At 36.3% G+C, this 24,048-nt stretch overlaps 1 protein-coding gene across 1 annotated transcript in view; it reads left to right on the top strand.

Annotated features, from left to right (window-relative positions):
• Positions 1-24,048, top strand: part of TENM3 (teneurin transmembrane protein 3) — a 1,331,063-nt gene that overhangs the window by 707,960 nt on the left and 599,055 nt on the right. Inside the window, 1 exon segment of the mRNA XM_040554455.1 lies at positions 22,539-22,695. The gene's annotated coding sequence lies outside the window, so the exon portion shown is untranslated.

Here is a 24,048-nt window from a genome sequence, read left to right as displayed (position 1 = left end):
TGTGCAAGTATGAAATAAATCATGGATGTGTTTTGCTTTTATTTCCAATTAAATAAAGACTTAAATTATTTGAAAAGAGAGAGGAAACCTAGATGTATATTCAGGAATTCAAGTTTCAAAGTCAAGAGAGCTTGAACTCCTTAGCTGCTTTGTAGGTGCGTACTTTCAATTTTAATTTAAGGCACAGTCTGAATATATAAAGAGTTTTGAGTGATAAGTGCCCCAAGAGCTGTTTCTCTCCATTTGAATTACAGTTCAGAGACCAAAACTTCCCCTGAAACTTGAATGAATTGCTGGAGGCCTCTAGACAGGCAGATTATGAGAACCCCATGCAGCGGTTCTGCTGTGCTGGTGACTGCGTCTGGGGCAGTAAAACAGAAAGCCGGGCTCTGCCGGTTCTTCTGATTACTTGGGTTCCTGTCTGCCCTAAGGTGGGAAATGCAAGACTTGCATGCTTTATTCCTTCTCTGAACCTTTGGCCAACATCAAAGTTTGGGTAAATCATTCAAAACTTTCAGCCTTCCTTTTTTTCCTACAAGCAAAACAAGCTTATATAAAAATTTAATAGGAAATCTTCTTTTAATCTCCTTAAAAAGTAAATAGTAAAAACCTCAGAACCTTACTGTGCAACAGTTGCTAATGAGTTTCCCCAGACATTTTACAAGCACTTATTAGAAGTCTATTTTTTTTAATGTTTTTATTGTGTAGAAGTCCCGTATAACCATTTGACTTTTCACAGGTTAATAAAAAAGATTTATTCTCACTTACAGCAAACTTGGTACTTATAGAAAGATATAAAAATTTTTGTACAAAAGTAAAATTTTGTTATTGAAAAGTCTGGTTTTGAGGAAAAAGGATTAATTTTGCACTTGCTGTAAGTAATGTGTCTAATTCTAATTTTTTGTTCTTGCTTTGCTTAGCACTGTGTAATATTGTCTTGATATATCTGCTATACAGTAGTAAATGCCGAATGGATGCAGAGCAAACACTGGAAGTAGAATGTTCAAGGTCTTACATGACTTTCTGGTATGAAGGATAATTACAATGTGGTCTTCCTACCTACAAACCATAATATAGGTACTTTTAGTTCTTTTCTCTGCTACTGAAAGCAGACTGGAGCAGGTTCTTGACAGAACTGTGATATAAATACAGTGACTGTTCTACAGAATGGCTCCATCTCTTATCCTTGAGATTAATGGAAACAAATTCTTGCAATCTGTCTGGGAGGGATCACTACTCCAGCCTCAGATCTGTGCTTTTCACATATGCTATTTAATTAATGCTGCTGTATGTATTATTGGCTAGGAATCTGTGCCACCCCACTCCCATCCTGGCAATTTGAGGAGACATTACAGACAATGGCAGGGTTATTCCTCTTTGCAAAGGAGAGAGGAATCATGAGAGTATAGAACAAATAAGCTATGTGGTTTTCTGTATTTCAGGACATTTTATTGGACATACTTTTTTTTTTTTTACTTTTTTTTTTAACTTTTTTTTTTCTTCTGGCTTTATCCTGATTTTTATGTATGATATAATGAACTTGACTGAAATTGCAGTGTACTACATAAATTTATATGGATGCTGGTAGAGAAAACCCACAAGTATATATGCACCTACACAGCCAACAATGCTCTGTTGAAAATGGTTGCTTGCATACTTTGCATTCTTCCACTTGTGGTGTTACGTCTTCACAGAGTTTTACATTTAGTAAAGATTTGTGGCAGGATAGTTAATTTTGTCAGTTTAAGAAAGGTGAATCTCAGTGAAAGCACAGAAATCTCTGCCTGATGAAATGATCAAATATAGTTCCCACAGGGAACAAAAATGTATTAACAGGTGTGAAAACCATTGTGAATAATCTTGAAACTGTTGTGTTTTTTTATTTTTATTGTTCTCCTCGTGTCTCTCTTGCTGTTTTTTTTCAGTCATCTGTAACTTCAAGGGGTAATTTCAAGCTTCCATTCCCAGTTTTATTTGGTCACAGTTGCCTATGCAGATGCTAATGAGTGCCAGTACTGTAACAGAGAAAATATTTAACCCTGCTAAGTGGCTTTGTTTTGCAGATATTTACCTTGAGGCTTAGCTCATATTTACACTGTGTTGCTACAAGCAGCCTGATGCTAGTTCTGTGACAATATAGTTACTTTAAAAACTTGAGGGCTTACAACAACATCAGACATCCTCAGAGGAAAGTGCAGGCTGTGGAGCCACTCTGCTGTGTGGCAATGTGAAGGAGATGCAGATATTGCAGCTGCTGAGCAGTGATGCCATGACAAATCAGCAAGTCAGGTGCATGATTTGGTTCCTTCAAAGATGGACAATTGGGCTTGCCCAAATTTAGACTCTTAATTATATATGCATAAGGAAAACATTTTCTAGTAAGATTTCTGGGGCTGTATTTTAAAAACCTTGACAGAAAACATGGCATCTTTTGGTTTTTTACTCAACCTTTGTTTCAGAGGTGAAAACTGTATCATTATATTTAATTGGCTACCTGCAGTTCATTAGTGGCAGCATCATTAAGTAATACTGGAACATTTGTAGTGGCTAATCTTTCAGGCTTTTAGCATTCACGTTGACCTCGTTAAAAGTAACAAAGGTCAGGCTTCAGTTCAACAGAGTCACCCATTCACCAAGGAGACTAGTGTAGCAAAGTAATCTGTGTGTCACTTTTCATTAATCATGCTACTTTCCTCTTCGTGAAATTCCAGCAGATAATTGTTACTAAATGCGATTTGCAACACCCTGTGCTGTGGTTGAAGGACCAGAAATAGGCAAACAGATAAAAACATTGTTTAGCTTGCAGGCAGCAAGTGTTTGCTATTCAAAGGTACATCATGCATAAACATTGATTTAGCCACGAGCTGACACTTATAAAGCATTTGCTGTTTCAAGAAAGCCCTGTGGTCAGGCTAAGTAATAGCCAAGGGCAAGTACTTTTACCTGTGCAGCAAGGTTAGATTCTATATAAATTGTCTGATTCTGAAATAAATCAGTTTTCATAACGTTAAGCTGCTTCAACGTTGCCACAGGTCACAACAAAGTACACTAAATGAAGTGCTTGCACGTATGGTGGGAAATGTGTTCCCATGTAAGTTCATCTATGATGATATTGAATAAATATTTCATTAAGAATATAGCTCACAAGGAATTTACTAGTTTTCCTATATCTCGGGATTTATTTGAGTGCATCTGCTTTACACTATGAAGTTTCCAGAATTACTTTATCTTGATTTCCATCTCCACCTTGTAAACTTCAGTGAAACTTGACCAGTTCTAGAAGCATATGAGTGTTATTCCACGAAAATAGATGCTTACACCTTTGGCATGTTGTCTAGAAATGCACTGTTAATCGGCAACTGACCAACTTCAACTTGCTCTGGTGTTGCTCAGCAAAAGGCAGAAGTTGGTTGCTGCTAACGGAATGGAGTTGCATTCCTGTATTTCTGCAAAATCCTGATCTTACTAATCTGCCTGTTCAGAGAATTAAATACAGCGGCGAAGTGAACTGCAGTTTTAGTGTGGCTCTTTTAGCTCCATCACCTTTATTGCAGAATAGCTGGCAGCGAAAGCAGCGTCTTTATTGGTGAGTTTTTCAAATAGGTTTTACATGTGACTTGCAGAAGATAAATGAATGCAAAATGAAGCAAAATTCAGCACCCAAGCCTACTGATAGAGCACTTTTCCAAATTGAAATACATAAGAATTGACAACAGTACAATTAAAAAAAAAAATGGTTTTCAGAGATGACTGGGCGTGCCTACATTCCTTTTGAAATGACACAGAAAAGCACCGTTATTGTCTGTGGGCTTCTTATGTTTAGGTATAAGTTGCAGTAAAATTAAGTCATTTCTTGATTATTAGGGGTAATAGTGTGGCATAATTCAGATAAAGCAAAAGTATTGACAATGCAAAAATGCATAAGCTAAAGTTTAAGAACATGTAATAAGGGAATGGCAAATAATACTTCACATATGAGAACTTACGTGATGAATGATTATGAAAAGTCTTCATTTAAATGATACATAGGGTCAGTATATACAGAGTGAACATTTGCATTGCTAATAGCCAATAATGGTACCAGATTGTACATTGTGCGGGTACGTGCTTGAGTCTAATTTAATCTGAGCAATTGGAATCAGCAATAGAATTAAACAAATCTCAAGTCATAGAGCTCTGATACAAAAATATAGCTTGACATTAATAATTCAGGTGTAAATTAGTCATCTAGAACTGCACAGAAAATGGTTTACTCACTATGGCGTTCCCAAGCATGCTAACAGTATTTGCACTTGAGGTGATTTTGTTGACATTCCCTAGGTGCCGCATTTTCTGAAAACTCTATCCTTTTTCTAACATTGGGCCGTGGCAAAATGTAAGTCTTTCCAGACTTCCTAAGCCAGGCATGTCTGATTTGTGCTTAGTAACCCTCACCTAAACACTAATTTTAAATGTTGAACATGATGCCTGCTAGCTTCATTTGATGCTCTCTAGGTTGTTTTTGTTTTGTTTATTTCTTTTTTTAATCAGAAAAGAAGTTGGACAATAAATCTCTATCCATGCGTATGAGCTTCTATCACATTCCCACTCAGTCATCTCTTTTCCAGCCTGAAAAGTCCTGGCTTACTTAGTCATTTCTTGTACAGCAGCATTCGTTCTTGAATGGTGGCCAAACGTGATAGTGTTGCAGTATTTAATTCCAACTTAAGTACCATCTGCTAGCAGAGGATTCTCTGCCAACATTTCTTCCACCACTTAATAAGAAAGGTAGTATGCTCTGAAAACTAAGAATGGGTTCTTAGGTACTTTGCAGTAAACGCCCCCTGGCTCCCCCAACAACTGGTAAATTGTTTTTCAAAGGGTTTGCTCTTTGCTTTTATTTGGGGGTGGAGGGATTAGGGGCTTATCTTTTGTAGTGCAGAACGTGTTTTATATTGTTCAGTTCTCATCCTGTGGTCGAACAACACAGGTGACTTTAAGAAGAATGCCATATTTCTAAGAGGAATTAAATCAACAAACATCTAGAATCCAGTTACTTAGGTAGTACAAAAGAGAAGGACAGGAAGAATTTGGAGAATTTGGATTTTTGGTTTGAGTTTGGTTTGGTTTTACATATTATGTTTTACATATTATGTTTTTTGCTATCCTTCGCCGTTATTCTTTGGAATTAGTCTAGGTTAAAAAAAAAAAAAAGCTGGATAGAGAGCTAGGCAATAGCTAACTGAACAGTTCTGACATTCATCTCTTGCTTTTTACTTTGTGCTATATGGAAAACTTAAGGGCAGGGGTGAACTAAATGGTGCTTTCTTTCATAAAGGAATACAATAGATTTCCTAACGCTAATAATTTAAGGCATCTTTATCTGCATTGAAATGTTTATATATATCTCTATACATGCTTACAGTTCCATGGAGCTATACTTCTACACAGATACACATCTCAAATACAAATTATTTTTGTAGTATTTGTTTGCTGAAGAGGAGAGATGGGCCACAGGTACCCTGATACAATCTTGCTTGTTGTACTTACGCTACCAATTGGTAAAATCATAAAAAGAGTAAAACGAGTTAATTAAGATTTATAAGTAAGAGGATCAGCTCAAAACTCATTTTCGAGCATGAACAGCTCCTTGAAATTCCTTTAAAAAAAGATAGCACTATTTTGCACTGAACCATCAAGGGCCTGGAAATTGAACCCTTGGACTGCAACTTCTGTTGGTTAAGTTTGAAAGAAGGAACTGAAGAAGCTGATGCAATTTTTATCAAGGCTTCTGTGAAGAACACATTTTCACTAGAACTTCAGTTTGCTTTCCTCCATGTAGGGAATTTTAAGGTTATGCCCTGGAGAAGGAAGCACTGACCACAGTGTTGATGAAAATGGGGGATGGAAAATGATATGTTTGATTGTTAAGTTGGACTTGTTCAAAATAAGAACAGTTATGGTCAGCTTCAAGATATTCTAGAATGCTTTCTAGGAAAAAATACATATTTTTCTATCAAATCTTTAGAGCCACATTTATTTTAAAGGGGAGCATTATGTGAAATATTCTGTTTCTATTCTCATTAGATGCTACAGTCAAAGATTTTAGCAAGTATTCAGATAAGCTGTGGAATTTTAATATAATAACTACTAAAGAGAATTTAGCATTCCCATAGAGATAGTGAAAAAAAGACTGCTGATTTATTTATTTGTTTTTATCTATTCCTGCCCCCCTCTCTGCAACCCAAAGAAAAGCTGGTATCTTCATTTTGTAGGAAAATTCAGTTGAATACTGTGCAAGTTGCCCTGTAAAAGGGTCTCACTGTTTTCATTTGTTCGCTGGAATTTTAAGATTGTTGGAGGCTAATGGGTCTCAGCAAAAAGGAAACGTACGCTGACAGCCCTTAGCTCTATCAGCTGTATTATTTCAGCTATTCCCAAGGGTAGGGAATTACTGCAGCCTTTCATTTATTCTAGTTTGATAACTACTAGAATCATGAACCCTTAATGGCAAGTGCTCTGTAAATTATTGTCAGACACTGAAAACCCTCATACCTTGACTTATCTCAAAAAATATACGAGCCTGCAATCATATGAGGGTGTGGATCATGCTAAGGATATGTTTTATTACTTGAAAAATATCAGGTTTGTGTTAGTGCCAGAGATACAGTCATTTTAGAATAGGCAAAATAAAGACAAATAATATTTCTTTGACACAAGTGCATACAAAATTACAGTATGTGAAAGAAAAAAAAAAAAAAAAGAAGTTATATCAAGGGAAAAGTTACCTATTAGGATCATCAAAACAAAACAACAGAAACAAACAGAAAGATGTGGATTTCTATGAGAGTAATATTTAAAAATCTAAGTGTTTTTGTATGGAAGCATTCGTTAGTATTATTATATAAAAGAAATATCCACTGAACCTGTACCTGGGTACATTCCTTATTTAGACTATTTATTGCTGTCCTTTACAAACTCATTTGTGGTTTTGTTTCTCTTGTGAATTATAAGGTTATCGATAGCTTGTAAGAATAAATAATGTATCCAGTCAGGTCAACGAATAACTATTATTTATCCAAGATCTCACTTCAGTTAGGGAATTGTAAAAGGTATATTGCTCTACCCACTACAATAATTACTTTAATTATACTATAAATAAAACAGAACTCGCATATCCAGATTTTCTTTCAGATTTCTCACAGGGCTGTAATGATTTGGGGAGCTTTCACCCTACTGTAGTGGCAAAGTGCATTTTATTCATTTAGAGCTTATTAAAAAGACAACTGCAGAAGTATAAAGCCACACAGTATAAACATCAAAATGATACAATAAGTAGCTTTCCATCAGGAAACAATATAAATGTATCTAAAACTTCCTTCTCCACCAAAATGAAATCTGTTTTCTCAGTCTTGGATTATTAAGACACATTCTTGCTAACTTGGGGGATAAACAGACGTGGCTTGTTTAGCCATTTCTGATACTGTGACTTAGAGCTTTGATTTGATTCTGATCCCTCAACATACATCATATGGTCAGGGATGTGGTGAATTTGAATCTGGAGGCTGCCTGCTGACTTCTAAGTAAATAGGAATTTATGCAGGCACCAGCATTCTTGCAATTATTTTGTTGGGCATCTTTCTAGATCACAGATACACAAGAATAATCTAAAAAGTAAGTATTTATAGAAATATATTTTAATAGAAAACTGTTTTGCCTTTATCTCTGCAAGCTATAGATTATAAAATGGGCCTTATTACTTCAGTGGTTATGGTAACAGCTTTGGTTAAGACACCAAGAGAGTGCCTTCCTTGGAAAAGTATCTAAAAGACAGCTCAGGAGTCTGCAACATTCACCCTGTTGCATTGCTTTCAGATTCTTCTATTTGGTGATGGAGATTATATGTCGACAGTAGATCCTGTCCCCGAAATCTGCAGGGATTAAGACTTCCTAGTTTAGTGGTTGCTCCATAGTTTTTCACAGATCTTTCAGTTCACTTGTGTTCATATTTATACTCTGCCTTCTTCCAGAGTAGAATCTCTTTTTCAGGATTTTTTTTCTCCCTGAAACCATGTAAAGTATTATACAACATTGACTGTGGAATTTGGGTGCTTCCTTTCCCACTGCCTATGATCCCATTCTCCCTGCCATCGTCACTTTGTTTTGTGCTTCTCTGTCGCTTCACAGTGCACACCTTTTTCATGTTATCCTCTTCTGTACATCCTGGCCATCTTTTAATAGAAAAAAACATGCTGTATATGTGAGCTACCTAAGCAAAGAAAAAACATGTATAGCCATCTTCAGGAATCTTTGCTAGACATCCTCAAGTCTTTACATATCGTTCCTATCATATATTTCTAAAATTTCTAAGCACACCCATGTAAACCCATTACATTGCATCTCTGCACTTGATAAAACAATGATAAATCTGGAAACATAACAGAATTTTAGGCAAATAGCAGCATGTAACACCATCAAGTGGCTTTGACTTTTTTCCACTTGCAATTGGTTTTTGAACCATCAAAAGAGCAGAAATCCCACCTTCCTCTACCACAGCTCCTGTACGTAGCGAAGCAAAAAAACAGGTATGTCCATCATAGCTTGTTCTACATTACCCTGGTGTTTCCTCTCCTGAAGGGATTTCCCAGTTATTCTTCTAGGTATATTTAATTCACTTACGCATTACAGACTTAGGTCAAAATATTGCCTTAGGATATGCTTTCTGCCTAAAAATTGAAAATTCCTTAATGAGATTTTTTTTTTTAAATGAAGCTCAAGATCCCTAATGACTTTGGTATATAAATATTCCAGAAAAATGATATAAGTAGTTTCTGTCATCTTGTCAATGGCAATTAAAGACCTGCCACAGCTAATGACACAACATACTAGCAACGTACAGCTTCTTTTGTTTCCTTTCTTCTTTACCTTGATAGAATTCTTTAGTTTAAGAGACTTACTGTCTATTACATTCTTTTATGAACATGCTATTAGAACACGTATTTTCACATAACCGGAAAAAAAAAAAAGTATGATGAACAAAGTCCTGTTTTATTATATGCAGATATAGTGCTTTGTAGAAGGTGAAAAAGTCTACATTATGGTGAAAGAGTTCCACATTTTCTTTATTTCATCCCTTTCCCCCTTAAAAAGTTTTTTTTTTTTCTTAGAGGACACAAAGAAAATAAGATGCTTACTACATCTAAAAATCCTAGCAATGTCCTTTCTCATTGGCATAATCATAACCTTACACAACGAGAAGAATTTAATGCAGTTTATCACAAGAGACATCAACCAACTTATTCATATTAAGACATGAGTAAATTAGCCCTGTGCGTTTCATATGAGTAGTTCTGTCACAGGATATAAATATAAAATAGAAATAAATGCCACATGCACTGAAATCTTACCAGACTCAAATAAGTCTTCTAATTGTGCAGGTAAAAAGAGCTGCTGCAACAAGAGGCCTTGGTGCCTGCAGGCAAGTCTTTGATTCTATACCTTTCCATCTTGTAACACCCTGCACAGAATATCCTTGTAGTCTTTCTCCCTGCAACTTAAAAGACCTCTAATAATTAAAAAAGACAAGAATAGTATCATCTTAGCTACCATTGTAGGACAGATTCTGTTACTGTAGATATCACTTAAAATAAGCTTAAAATACTATACTTAAGTGTATGACAATACTAAAGTAGTCACTCTTGCAAAACTGACTTAAAATACTTAAAGAATGGAATTTATAATGGCTACCAAAATGGTGTTTTGATATATAAATCTGGTCTTGGATAAATTAAATAGGTGGATTCATATACAAGTTACATATTATCAAAGCCAGACCTAACCTACTTGATTACCCTTAATCAAATAGCAGCAACTAGCCTCCTGATTTCATCTCAGCCAATACAAAAATTAGTCTGCAGGGCAAGTTTTGAACATTAGCATTGCTGTCTGATGCACTTTGAACTATTCTCCTTCGCAATGCTGAGATAACATACATTCATCTTGGCCCTGATATCTTGGTAGTGAGCACAGCAAAAAGGGAACCCTGACGGAATTCTGAATTCTGCATGAATTTGTAGCCAACTTACCAGTGCTTCAGTATTATACTCCTAAGAACAAGATATCTGATTTTTTTCCATGAAGTAACTCTCAAGTTAGTGTGATGTGCTGTTTTCTTCAGTGCTGCCAAACAGATGCTGTACAACTCAGTAAGCATATATCAGCTCAGAGTGGAATCTGACGTGTAATGGCTTGAGCTACACTGACAAGTGAGTAAAAGTCTGTACGTGCTTGACTGGTACCACACTAGTGCCAGTTCTCAAAGGTATAAGTGATTTTAAAATAGCAATTTCTTACTTGGTCTTATGCAGCTTCGCAGAAGATAGAATTTCCTTTCTTCTTGTGTAGCTTTAATTGGAGAGCCAGACCTTACAGGAATACGTACAGGGTTGCATTCAGAGAGAATGAAAACAGCTGAAAATGAGTTATGATTGCACCTGCACCTTCTACTAGCTGACTGTACAGAAGTATGCTATGCAATCTAAACAGCACTTACTCATGCACCCTGCTTGCCGTGCTCATGAGGCACAACACAACACTGTCCACTGTTGCGTGTGAAACACCATGCAACCGCAGTCTTACATTCTGCGGGGGACATCTTGAAAGCACAAAGACAGGCCTGCTTAGGACAGCAGACGCTAGTTAACATGGCTGCTTTCATGTCATTTTGCATTCATTCCTCTTTATGCATGTTTTAAACTGCTTTTTTTGTGGTGTTTTGTTTGTTTGTTTTTCTGCACATGTTCTTATATTTTATTTTAGGTACATCCAGTATGTCACCTTTTGTTTTTCTTTCAGACAAAGTGTAAGATCTGTCTGTTAACATTCAACATGTAAGATCATAAATGTGCATAGTATTTTCAAAAGCTACAAATCGTAATGTTTCTATACTGCACAGATCAAATTCCAAAGGAAGGTCTGCAAGATCCACATAGCCTTCAGTTGCCTTCGTAGTCATAGCAGGATGCTGGGTGCTATTACAAATGAACAACATAGTTGAGTAAAATTCTGTTTTGTACAAGCAGATACAAGAAAAGAGTTAAATGTCAGGTGAATCAAGAGACACTTTTTTTCCCCAAAAATAATCTTATACTTCTCCTGATGTTGCTGCTATTCTAATTATTGAAAAGAAAAAAAAAAAAAAGCACAAAGACTCAGTTCAAATTATTCAGAGCAAACAGGAATGTTATTATAGTTTTACCCAGCTGCTCAGTTTCCACATCAGTTGTGCTTTCTCTCTTTTCATTATAATCAAAAAAATAGAAGTCAATATTTTGTTAAGGTGGGAGCAACCAGAAATAAAACGTTTTGTTGTATATCCTAATTTTATACAATAATAAAGAGTGCCTATCCAAATTTGTGCCACCAAAATTAAAGGAATTCAGAGCCAGAAATGAAACTGGAAGTTGCTGTTGGTCCCTGATTCGCATAGTTAGGATGTGTGAGTAGTATTGCACAAACTATTTGCAATTTTGTTGTAATATTTATTCCTAGTTGGGCTTGTTTGGAATGCAAATGTATTTGCATTTACATCCAACCCCTGAAATACAGATGTGGGGAGAATTACTTATTCTGCTGAAACTATGTATTTGATTATAAAATAATTTTTAAAGCCTATCTTTTTGCTTGTTAAGTTGTATTCCAGTGCTTGTGTCCAAAGGATCACTTCAATAGACAGGTTATTTCTGAATTTTCTCTCTCTGATCCAAGATTTCTCTGTGCTTGCTTAAGACACAGCAAAACATGCATGATCTGTTTCCTTCCACTTGCACCTCTTGCCTTCTCTCAGTATCAGTGACACTAGAATAAAACTGCAATAGGAAGCAGCTCTGCTTCAGGCCTCAGTTATTTACTAGACTGCTTACATATATACATAAATTTAAGTAGTGTTAGTGAGAAGCCCCATGAAAAAACTCATTGCTTATGAGCTTAAAGATATTTTAAGGTCTTTGCAAATTTTTTTCCTGCCTGTACCCTTTTCCTAATGCCTAATGGGCATTACAAATTCTGTAATTAAGTTTGTGTGAATTTTAACTAGATGCTTTCTATATATCATATGCTACAGTCTTAAGCTACATGATTCCTTACATTCTTTTTGCATATTCTTCCTTACTCAGACTATAGGATCAGGCTGGGATGACTTTTTGATATTTTGTTGGAGCATCCTGGTACAAAGTTCAACCCAAGGCATTTTTTAATTGTGCACAGTTCCAAGTCTGTGCTCGGTATAGTTATTAATTTCTGCCAGACCCTTTGCATGGTACTCAACCACCGTTGCATGAGTTTCACAAATTGCTTTTAGTTACATTTCAAAACCCACCTAGGAAGCGATTATCCATATTTTTGTTAGGAGCTGGGGCAGATGGATGGGGCTCTCAAGTTCTCCTAAGGTTTTATGACTAAGGTCTTTGTGCCCGAGTATGTGTGCCACTACTTTGATACTGATGGCATTGCACAGGGAACTGGCCTCATAAGATCTTGACATTTCAGTACCTATCTCATGCTCTTGTGCTAGCAGCACATATACCCTGTCTCACTCTGTAAATCAGTATTAAGAGTCTGTCTATCCCTACGCAAACTAGTGAGAAGGTGAATCATTCCTTTTATCTACCTCACAGATTAAAATATCCATTTGAAAATTTTAAGCACCTAGCTAGGGTTAAAACAGCAAGAGTCAGAAATCCAGACAGTTACATTTCTACAAGGCTAAGCCTAAGATTCTCATTGTGAGCACAGGGAGTAAGGGAAATGAAAAATCTACTGATTTGACTACGCAGTTTAAGATGCTGACCGTTTTGGGGGGTAAATTCAGCATCATACAGCTCTTCATATGTTCATGACACAGCTTACTGTTACAGCTACAGTGATGTTTGAAGTTGTGAATGTTCATTATTCTTCATATAGATGACAAAGTTTCAAGTCTGGTCCATGTCCCCAAAACCAGAGTACACCACTTGGTACCAGCAGTGAGAAATGTGATTTAAGGGTTGTACTGTATCCTCTAGAAATTCCATAAGAAAAGGATCTATAGTCCATTTGTATATAATGATAGTTTAATTAATTATAAAGGCTCTTTTGATAACACCTGCTTTGTTTATCACATGTGATCTAATAGGTAGCAGCACCCCTCACGCAGGGATCCTCATGCACGCCCAGAGCGCATTCCTTGCTTACTAAGGCAAAAAAGCTGTGGACAAGCAGTATATGATCAAGCGAATATAGAATATATCAAAATGCAGATACTCAGGAAAGAAAAATTTTATTTCTGAGAGTTTGCTTTTACAACTGCAATGATGCTCCTTGAATTTTGTTTTGGTTTGGTGTGAGCTTTTCCTGTTCTTACAAGGGAGGGAAGTGAGTGGAGGTGGTTAGAGGCTGTTGTGAAAACTCCCAGGTTTATTTGGTGGCCTACCCTCATACTTATTCTGAGGAAAGGGGCAGAAACTAAGGAATAGCTTGGTTTCACTTTTTAGAGTTTCAGTACAAGATCCAGGATGACTTGATGTCATAGTCATGCTTTACTTCAACCTAGCTGTCAGAAAAGAATCTCTCTCAACTGTTTTGGGATTTGTGCCCTTTTTGAACACATCAGTATCCCCTGGTTAGATTACAGACAGTGACCAGTAAATTATCATTGCCATTTTAAGCCAACTGAAGAGAACAGAAAACTAACGTTAAAACAATGGCATTTAGTAGTAAATAGATAAATGTAGATTTGGTAATGAATTTAATTTCTGCTGACTTGCTAGTTAACCATATGGTTAACTTCAGAATCGATCAAGAATTTCCTTGGACTTTACTTAATTGGGTGGCATATGATTTAAGTCTATGAAGTGTGATAAATACAAGCTGTCTTGATGAAGATCACTCTGTTGACTTAGTGATTGAATAAGAGGAACTCTAATAACAAATACGTGCATAGATATTTGTACATACAAATCAAGGCAGGCTATTAGAATTAGCAACAGAAAGTTTCGTGTGGGTATCACTCTCATTAGTTCTGTATAATGAGCAGAAGCACAGTGTCATGCACACTGAAAGACATTATCACAGTTGCTGTGAGCCATAGGGTAAAGGCGATAAAAGATAAATTTGCTTTATTTCATTATTGCTTTACACTTTTAACTGATGCAAATAAAAAGCTAAATGTTTCACACATTTAGTTGTGGGGTTTTTTTGTTGTTTTTTTTTATTTTGTTTTCTGTTTTTTATTTATTTATTTATTTTGCTCTTCTGGTGCATAAGGAAGCTGGTGTTGCTTTATTTTTGTCAGAGTGAACACACTATTAGACTATTTTTAGCTGGGTTCTCAGGGGAAACCGCTGACAAATTTGATCCCACTGATCAGTATGAATGGATACTCTTGCAGATCATTCCTTGGCTAAACAGACAATTTCACCACCATCATTCAGATCACGTTTTGAAGATCTTTAATCTGAACCAGGTGATTTAACGACATTACCTAAACATAGAGAAACATACCAAAGCAGCATATGGAAAGAAACCTTGACTTTCTAGTGAATGTTTTCAGCCCACGTGACTAATTGGCAGTGATGTGATGCTTAATTATGAGTCACAGAGCTGGGGTAGCCTCTGAACCACAACTGTGGTACTGGATTGAAAACAACTGAGATAAAACTGTAAAAATGACTGCTGCATTCAGCCCGAGGACTTTTGCAAGGTTAGGTTGATGATAATTTGTCTCCTTCTGCAAGCCTTTACGAAATCTTTCCCGCTAAGCACTTACGCTGCAAAGACAGAGAGTTAACAAAGTCCAGTTTGACTTTGGGCTGTGACTGTTGCTATAAGAAGTAAGCGAAGTATATTTCTGGTTGGTGGAGAAGTTTGCCAGTACAACTGCCAACCTTTGTGGCATTCCTGTGCATGAGTAGAGGAAAGTAGCAATATCTTTTCTCAAACATTTCAGGTTTCATTATTGCTGGTGGAATGGAATATGTTGTGAGTCACTGAAGGGTACTTCTGCTACAGCCAGAGGACGGTACAATACTGCTGGAAAGTCATGCGCCAACATATGCAGGTTCCTGCAGTACTCAGCTTAAACAGAGAGAAGGAAGAAAAAAACAGCCTTGATTCTGGTCAAATATTTCAACTAGGGTATTTTAAAAAATCAAAGAGGTTTAGAAAAGTATCATAAAGGCTGGCAATAAAAGTGCCATGTACAGCTCTCCATGTTGTGAAAACACTGAATTTTCTCTCAGTTTCAAAATTCAGGTGAAAAATGGCTAAAAGAAGCACAAACATCTTTCTAACTCTGGATTTATTAAAAAATACATATTAAAAATATTTTTCCAGGTTTAAAAATTAATTTGTTACAATTAGTATTATTGCAGTTAATCATCTTTCTGCTACGTACTCTAGAGCTTGTAGCTCTCAGTTCACAAGCAGTAATATAGGTCTTGTAGTAAGCTAATCCTTAGTGATGCACCAGGCCACTCAGAAAAAGGAATTGCTGAAGTTTTGTTTATTTTTTAATTCTCCCAGCTGCTATAGACAGGTAACAGTTTAATTTTTCCCAGCTGAACATAATTTCATAGCACCCGTTAGTTATACATTAATACTACAATTCTAAATCATAGGGGCCTGACACAACCCCAGTACTATGGTGCTTATAATGTTACTCCTGTGACCTGCTCTTTATCACTTGGTTTTGCCCCACTCTTCCCAGGAAGCGCTAATTTATTGCTATCGTCTGGCATGTTCTGTAAGGGCAGTACTCTAGCAGCAGGTGAACTGATTCAAGGGTACTAAACAGAAAGTCTGCAGTGACTTTGCCTTGATTATAAAGGCAGGAGGTGGATGGAAGGTAACCTGGTTTCTGTTGTTTTACATTTAACGTCTTCACTCAGTAACTACATCCTTAACTCTAAGATGGGATTTATGCCTGAAGACATCATGTTTGTATCGAAGGTTAGCTCATCTGGAGCCCTCTAGTTAGAAAGCGGTCTCTGACAAGGTGCTCTTTTCCTCTGTGAGAGCTGCTGAAGGCTAGCAGCAGAGAGTCACATTTACTATGGGAAGCGGAAGGGGAAAGGGCAGGCTAAGAATTGCAATCTGATGCCATGTTATTAAGCCCCATATGTTGCAGCCCACAAAAAGATGGTGCTGCAGGCAAGTGTGTTCAATATGTTAAGTTATCAGGAATGAACAGATAACCATAGAAAGGGCTTGTTTTTTCTCAGTTTATAGTTGAGACTGCAGCAACCTTATGATTGTAGATAAAATTGCTGCCACAGAAGTTTTCTGCAGTGAGGTGGAGTTAATACGGAGAACAGATAACAGGCGAGTCTTTCTCAGAGTATTGAGTATGTCCTGTTCATTCACATCTTAAATAAGCAAAGTTAAGGGGATTTTGAGGCTGTCAGCAGAGAGGTTACAAGGAAAACTCAAAGGAACTGGAATTAATTCCAGTACTGGTTTCACTTGCACACACTGTAGACTATCAGGGTAGTACATAATATATCTCCATCTACCTGTCTGCTTTCCAGAAAAGACATTACACATGAAGTTTATTTTCCTATGATGACTTTAGGGTGCATGCCGAGAGTGCACTAGACTAAAGAGAGTTTAAAGAGAGAGAAGTAGAAAAGTAGATTTAATGATTATTCAGATTTCTGAAAAAGCAACCTTAATGTACCTTTGTGTTCTACAGCAGAAGAGGCTGAGTAGGACAAAGCAACATCTCAGTCCATATCCTATTCTTTCAGATATAATTCAGTTTTTATCCCACAGGTGACCCATGATCAGCTGAATTCACATACATGCCCTGAATCACAAAGCTTTAGCAAGGTACATACCTTGCTAGCAAGACAAAGCAGAGGACAAATGGAGTGGGTTTTTTGTGAATGTAGTACTTGCAGAGTAGATTATCATCTTCTTACAATATGACTTGCTCATGTATGATGATTTAACAGGTCTCTGCTTTAAATAATTTCTATAAAAAGGATTAAATGAAATCCAGGCAGTGATTGTTGGGTCGCTGACTTGAATAGTAGACTCAAACCTCTGCCACAACTGCTGTCTGTAGCATTTTAACTGTCATTTGTTTTTCTTTTTAGTGTTGTGTATCATCACTTATAAATCAAAAACACCAAAATGCCCTTAATATTCTTCCTATAATTTTTGCATGCATGTTCCCTGTGCTACTGTCTCTAATTATAGAACACAAACTATTTCCTACCAAGTCAATGTTATGTTAAGCACTTTCTGTAACCTTAGATAAATGTGTAACATCTATTCAGGACAGTATTTCTCCAGATGGCTTGATCATGACAGATAACCTTATTTATTGTTATGACAGTACAGGGGCACACCGCACCTGTGATCTCTCCCCCAGTCTGTCTTGCAGGCTTGTCTTTCAGGCAACCAGACTGTGCCCAGCTTTTGCAGGATTGAATCCAGGCATTCCCCTAACTTCAGTCTGTAGTGGTGGATCACATCACCTCCCTGCTCATATTCTGGCCCCAGTTCCATGCCAATTGGTGCCTTGTGCATCCCTTATTCATTCTCTACAAGTTTTGCTTCAGACAAAGTATATTATTCCCTCTTTCATTCCTAGGTCTTGATCCTAGGATGCTACTTCTTTTTTTTTGATAAGGTGAACCTTGTGAGCCCAACATTAAATTTGATTTCTCAATGACAACTCTTTTCTTTTGAGATTTTGTGGCAAAGGAAAAATTAAAGGAAAGATTAAATCTACATAGCTAGATTAAAGTGATGAAGATCATCTCTGTATAAAGAAGTGTGCTACCCATTCCCTGCCACATCACAAGTATAGAAAAGGTTGAAGATCATAGCAGTTTCTCTTGCCCAGGTCAGCAGAACATGGCAGCATGACAGTGTACGAGCAAGCATGACACAGTGCTTAAAACATATTATTTTCTCACATTTAGGCAATGCCGGTTGCTTCAGATAGAACCTTAAGATTTTCTACTCAGCCTTGTTGCATTCTAAATCACTCTTGCATTGTTTTTTCCAATGTTTGCTTACTCTCTTCCATTCTCCATGATAGTTGTTAATATTTTAATGCCTTTCTGGTCTTAAAATTCAAAAGAGGAAAACAAGCCTGTTAATCTAGTTGAAGTCAGACAGATAGACATTTCTCAATTCATAGTTCTTCTAATTCTTTCTTAATAAGTCTTGGTATTTCTATATTATATCTTATCTGTCGTAATTGCTTTTGCTCGCAAAGTTTTATCCATCCAGCCAGAATCATATCAGTCAGCTAAATTGAAGAACACAAAGTAGTCATAAAATATTACGGATATCTCCTCTGTCCCCCACAATTAATAAAAGTTTTAAAGATATTATAATAATATAATAATTTAGGAATTTTACCATAATGTTCTTCACAATATTATATGTTAAGAATTGAAGAAGTTATCAAAAAACAAGTAAATTTTCCTAATCATATGTCAAAATTGATATTTTTCATTAATTGGTTTCATAATGTATCTCTCTTTTGTTCATATGAAACTAACACAGAAGTTGAGACTAAGAAAGTTTAGAAAAAATTGACAACTGGAAAGGCTAATTGAGTAGCAAAACGAGGCAGCAAAATGCTGAAATAAAAGTTATCACATACAGGTGCATCCTAATTTAAAACAAACTCTTCTCTTATTCATTAGAGTCAGCAGTGGTTGTTGTCTTGACAGTAGAAAACACTGTGGTATGGCTGTCTGATTAATAACTTCCATCCACAATTTGGTTGTTGCTGACTACAATGGAATCATTTTCAAAGTGACTCCAATGTTGTATGATAAATAGATGAATTTCAGTAAGAGGGTTGATTCACAGATAATGCTGGCCATGGAGAAATTCTCGTGCGTTTTCTTTTGCTGTTACTAAACTTCTTTTAAATTTACATTCATTTTTCTTTATTGTTTTATATTTTACAGTGTTTTTTGTGCCTTTTTATGTTTCTCACATAAAGACTTATATGACATCACTACCATTCCAGCAGCAACTGATGATTACAGTCATTAATAGGGGTTAAAGGTTAGGTATTATGTATCTCAGCTTATCTCCACCCCTTGTGTGAATATACTAATATTCAGCTTTAATTTTAGATTCTAGCAAAGTTTTGAAGTGTCATCAGTTTGATGTTTCATCAGCTTCCAAAGAACGGACTATGGACTGAGATCCCCAAATTCCAAACCCATAGTCAGTTCCTAGATTGAATGGCTAGTTTGTATGCCATAGGCTATTCAATGCCTCCTGAGTCTACTCACCTTAGTTTCCATCTCATAGAAGCATCTCAGAAATCCCTTAGGTTGTCTTTAACCAGACATATAATATAATATAAATAATATGTGGATGGTGGAAAATGGATCAAATGTTATCATTGTTCTGGTCTCCATATGACGAAAGCAAACAAATAAGGTAAAGCAGAATGAAACGAGCTCAAATGGAACAATTCAGCATTTGTTTGTTCCCCTCCCCCCCAAAAAAAAAAAAAAAAAAAAAAAAGCGTGATGTATTGAGCACAGAGAGAGAAAATAAATACCCTTAGGTATAAATATGAAAATATTTGTCTTTTTTTTGTTGTTCACAATGTTGCATTTGGGAGCAGGTAAGCCAGTGATCAGTATCAGTGGGAATCAGGAGCTCTCCATGGTGCTATTTATCAGCATTTGGCTAATGTTATGAAAGCTGGGAATCCTTGCCCATATCTCCTGTTAGAAGTTTATCTGCAAATTTAGATGTTAATGTTACACTGGGATTTAATTACTAGGCACCTCTGAAAATCAGACTGTAGGATGCAGATTAATTGCAATTAAATATAAGCATTGCCAAGATGCCCAAGGTAGGAGCCTTGGTGCCCAGTGCTCCCTCTACAGTGAGCAGAAAGATAGAAGCTAAGCCTGGCTTGATCTCTGGAGATGCCTTTCCTTTCTGTATTGACCACAGAGAAGACTTTGGACAAGACCTCAAACTTTCATGCCTCTGCAGAGAGCTTAAAGTTAGCCAGGAGACTGCCTGAAGAAATAGTAGTCTCGTTCCTCTTTCTCATTGTATGTGCAATGTAATTCAATTGCTACATCACATTCCTCAGTTTTAAGAAAAAAAAAAAAAAAGGAATTGCTGTTTTTGTATTAATACTTCTTCTGAATCCTTCTACCTTTAAAAGTTGTTGTAATGGTAATACATGGTAGCTTGTGGCTCTCAGCAAGCCTCGTGTCGAAGGTTTAGTGCAATCGTGTTGACATTCTGCCAGACTCTTGGTGAGAGCTGCTTGTAAGAAGCCTCGTGGTTGAATCTGATTCACTTTAATGCAGGTCACAAATCTCAGTCACAGTTCAGTAGATCATCCAGCTTTTATTGTCTGAGTTAGCCTCTTTTATGGCTGCTTTCCAAAGCAGTGTTCTGGAGTTTGAGTTCAGAAGAGACAGGGCTGAGAAGGCAACATGCTGCTAACATGGAGTCCACTGATTCCGTTCCTGATGTTGTCCCTTGCAAATAAGAGCAAATTAAATCATTACAAAATTCATATCATTGTTTAGAGGTGCAAAGGTCTCTGTCTGTTCTGGAGCTTAATGTGTCCATTATCTCTGCCATCCTCTAATCAAAAGAAGCAGCTGACAAGAAATGTGCTAAATATGACTAGCAGGAGACTGCAGACAACAAGACTTGCTGCTTCGCTTCAGTTAAGAGACCACAAGTGACAAACTCTGGATAAATTCCTTTCCCTTTCCATTTAAAAATACTTACCTGTGGACTCAGCCAATAGAAACATAGCCTTTCTTGAAATCTTGTCATCATGAAAAATAACTTTAGTCTACAGAGAAGTAGCTGTCAGATTTAGTAATATGCATATATCCACAGCAGTAGGATATACTCTGTTCAGTACTGTAATACGTCAGAAATGATTCTCAGAATACATGTTGGAATTTTTAAAATATGAGTTTCAGTACTAGCATTCAAAGGATGCATTGCTGTGTACTGCCAAGAGACAGTAACATCCCTACTCGGGAAATTCTGGAAGGCGCTTCTAAGTCTATTGTATAGCAAACAGTTCATGGCTGGAAAAAATGGTGTAAGAAAACATTTGCAAGAGTTAATGATATGGACATAAATTTTATGAAGGACATCAAATTATTGTCCCATTTTCTGAATGTCTTTAAAAAGACTTGATGTTCCTTCACTGTAGAATTGGTTTCATCTCACATTATTTAGAAGAAAACATTTTAACAATCTACCAGCAATAGCTACAGTTTGTTTGTTTGTTTGTTTTGTTGTATTTGCTGCTGTTTTTCATTACCTGTCAGGTATATTGATTAGGTAGGAAAATTTATAGCATGTGTTTCTCAAACAGGTTTTTGAGAAAAATGTCCTCTTAAAGGTATTTGCAGATACCTTCGTAAGACACTATGAAATATAATAGCAATGAAGAAGGTCATAACACTTGTTCTGGTACTCTAAAATGCATAGTAAATCTTTCCCTCCTTGTCTGCTCTTTTTCTGTGTGATAGCCTTCTTATAATTATTAATTATATCATGCAATGTTTATGTTAGCTTCAGTCCTTTGGTAACTGTAATTTCAGAACACTGAAATCCCAGTTTTACGAGTATTTATTTTCTTTTTCCATAATGTAGTTTGACATTTTATTTTTTTCTCTCTAATCCTTCCTAGAGTAGACTATCTGTATTTTATTAGTTCATACTATTTCTTATTTCAGCCATTGACAAACAAGGTTCTTCTTGTTCTCTAGAATATAAGCTTGTTTCCTCTCTAAATTTATCCCTTTTCACACCTGAGTTATTAGCCGACATGTTTATTTTCCAGACCAGCTTTTAAAATTTGTTTTCTTTCCCTTAATTTATAAATGATATAATCAATTATTTATATTATTTCCCTAGTGAGTCCTAGGCAGAGTATTTGATTATATTTGATCCTCAGACAAGTCATTCCACAAGCAAAGCTCTCTAAGGCAGCTGACACCAGTTACCCCAGCTAGTTATTAACCTCTCCTGGCCTTGACGTGTCGAAGGCCAGCCAACACCTGCCTACGTATTGTATTACTCAGTGAATGAACGTGATGCATCGTACAAGTCCCTTCACCCCCTTTTACTGAGCTTGCATTGTTTTCCCCTGTGCACCTGCAGTCAGAAGACAGCTTTGAACAGAAAACTGGCTAAGAGAGAGAAATATAGTCTAACGTCAGCTGCGTAATAACCCTCCTCAACATCAGCACAGCATCAATAATTCGACAGGGACCTACTACTAATGTTGGCATTCATACAACCTGGCTGAAATTTGAGTGGTGTCCACGTAACATTTCAGAATTTGTCTAGTATTTCAGGCAGACTCATATATACTAGAAATACTTTTATATCTGAACTTAAGTACAAGCAGAGATTTGTGCCCTTTCCATTGTTACTAATAATGTCCCATTACTTTCATTTTTTCACTAAAGAAACTAGTTTTGTATGTATATGACACACTGTCTTCCAGACTCTAATTAAAACTTATTTTTGGTCCTTAGGTGAAAAGACTACTCTGCTGAGATGAGCTCTTAATTAATGCATAGAGATCCTGAAAGTCCCACCTCTCACCAGTAATGATTGACATCCAAGGATACATAAATTACACTAATTGAGCTTTCCATTCTACATTTTTCTGCAGCCAACTCATCAGAAAAGGTAGGTGAACAGACCACTGTAAGGAAGATATTTTGCTGTCATCTGTATTTTCCTGAGGGGGAAAACCTTGCAGAGCTATTGAACATTTATTATATGGGTGTCAACTCCTCTCTTCAGTGTTTAGATGTAACATTTGCTTTACAATAAAAATGAGCATTTTTAATTCAGTCATGTACACTTGAATAATCACACAGTATTCACTACTGAAAAGCAAGAATACCTTATAAGTCAGCGGGCAACACTTTCGGGGATCTTAAATGCGTACTTTATAAATCAAAGTTCTTTGGTATTAAAGCAAGATACTTAGCTGCATATGAGTGGTGTTTTATCTGTAAATGTTCTTTTAATTTTGACCCACACTCTGAAATAGAGATTTTATAGTATTTATCAAGCAATCATTTATTTCCATGTTCAATGCAGTACTGTAATAATGAACCTTACTTAGCATTTAATTTAACCCTGTTATTCTGGAATCGGTTAAGATGAAGTCACTGAGGTTATTGAATAATGACTTCTGAGCTGAAGTCCATTGAAACAAAAATGTACTGATGAGAACATGGTGGATGGAAAGGAACCAATAAAAGGTGCTAGAATATATCAGAGAGATATTTGGTAGAGGATTTAAATTGTAAATGGCATATATGAAGTATTAGCAATCAACGAAAAAATTGGAAATGAGGCCAGACATATGCCTACAGAAAGATTTCTCTAGGGTTTAAACAGTAATTCAGGGTATAATGACAGTTCATTTGGTCTCTGGAATCAGCTTTTGGCTGATTTTTTTGCCTGAATGTCTGGATAAGTTGAACAGTATCAAATGAACTTATTAGTTCCTTATTTATAATATGCGTTTATGATGACTTATAACAAAGTTCAGTGAAATGTGAACTCTTGAAATAGATATCAATTTTCTAGAAAGAAATCTGTCCACTTTCAGTGTTTATAGTTTACATTTACCTGGCTTCTATACTCTTTTCTAGAAATGGGAATGAAAACATTCAGGTGTGTAAAATATTTAAATTATTTTAGAGATAATATTTTAGGATTCTAAAGACAAGCCTACAGTTCAGTTCATGTGCTGTGTTTTAAGAGTTAAGGAATTGCAGTTCCTTGATGAATACCCGTACTGGAGAAGATTAAATACTATTGACTTATCTTTAACTCTGGAATAGAAACAGATATGGCTGTTTGTACCTAGATGAAAAGTGAATAGATGTGTGGAAAAAAAATAATGTAAACAGATGTTGTCTGGGGGGCTGTTTGACTTCTAATTGAGATGTTTGAAACTTGGCCTGCTCAGAAAACCGCGAGGGTAATTTAATCTATGCTTCCCACAGAAGAAATATCAAATAG

Source organism: Cygnus olor, chromosome 4, assembly GCF_009769625.2.
Source record: "Cygnus olor isolate bCygOlo1 chromosome 4, bCygOlo1.pri.v2, whole genome shotgun sequence".
NCBI lineage: Eukaryota > Metazoa > Chordata > Aves > Anseriformes > Anatidae > Cygnus > Cygnus olor.
Note: the sequence above shows the minus strand (reverse complement) of the source record. Positions and strands in the feature narration are given on the sequence as shown.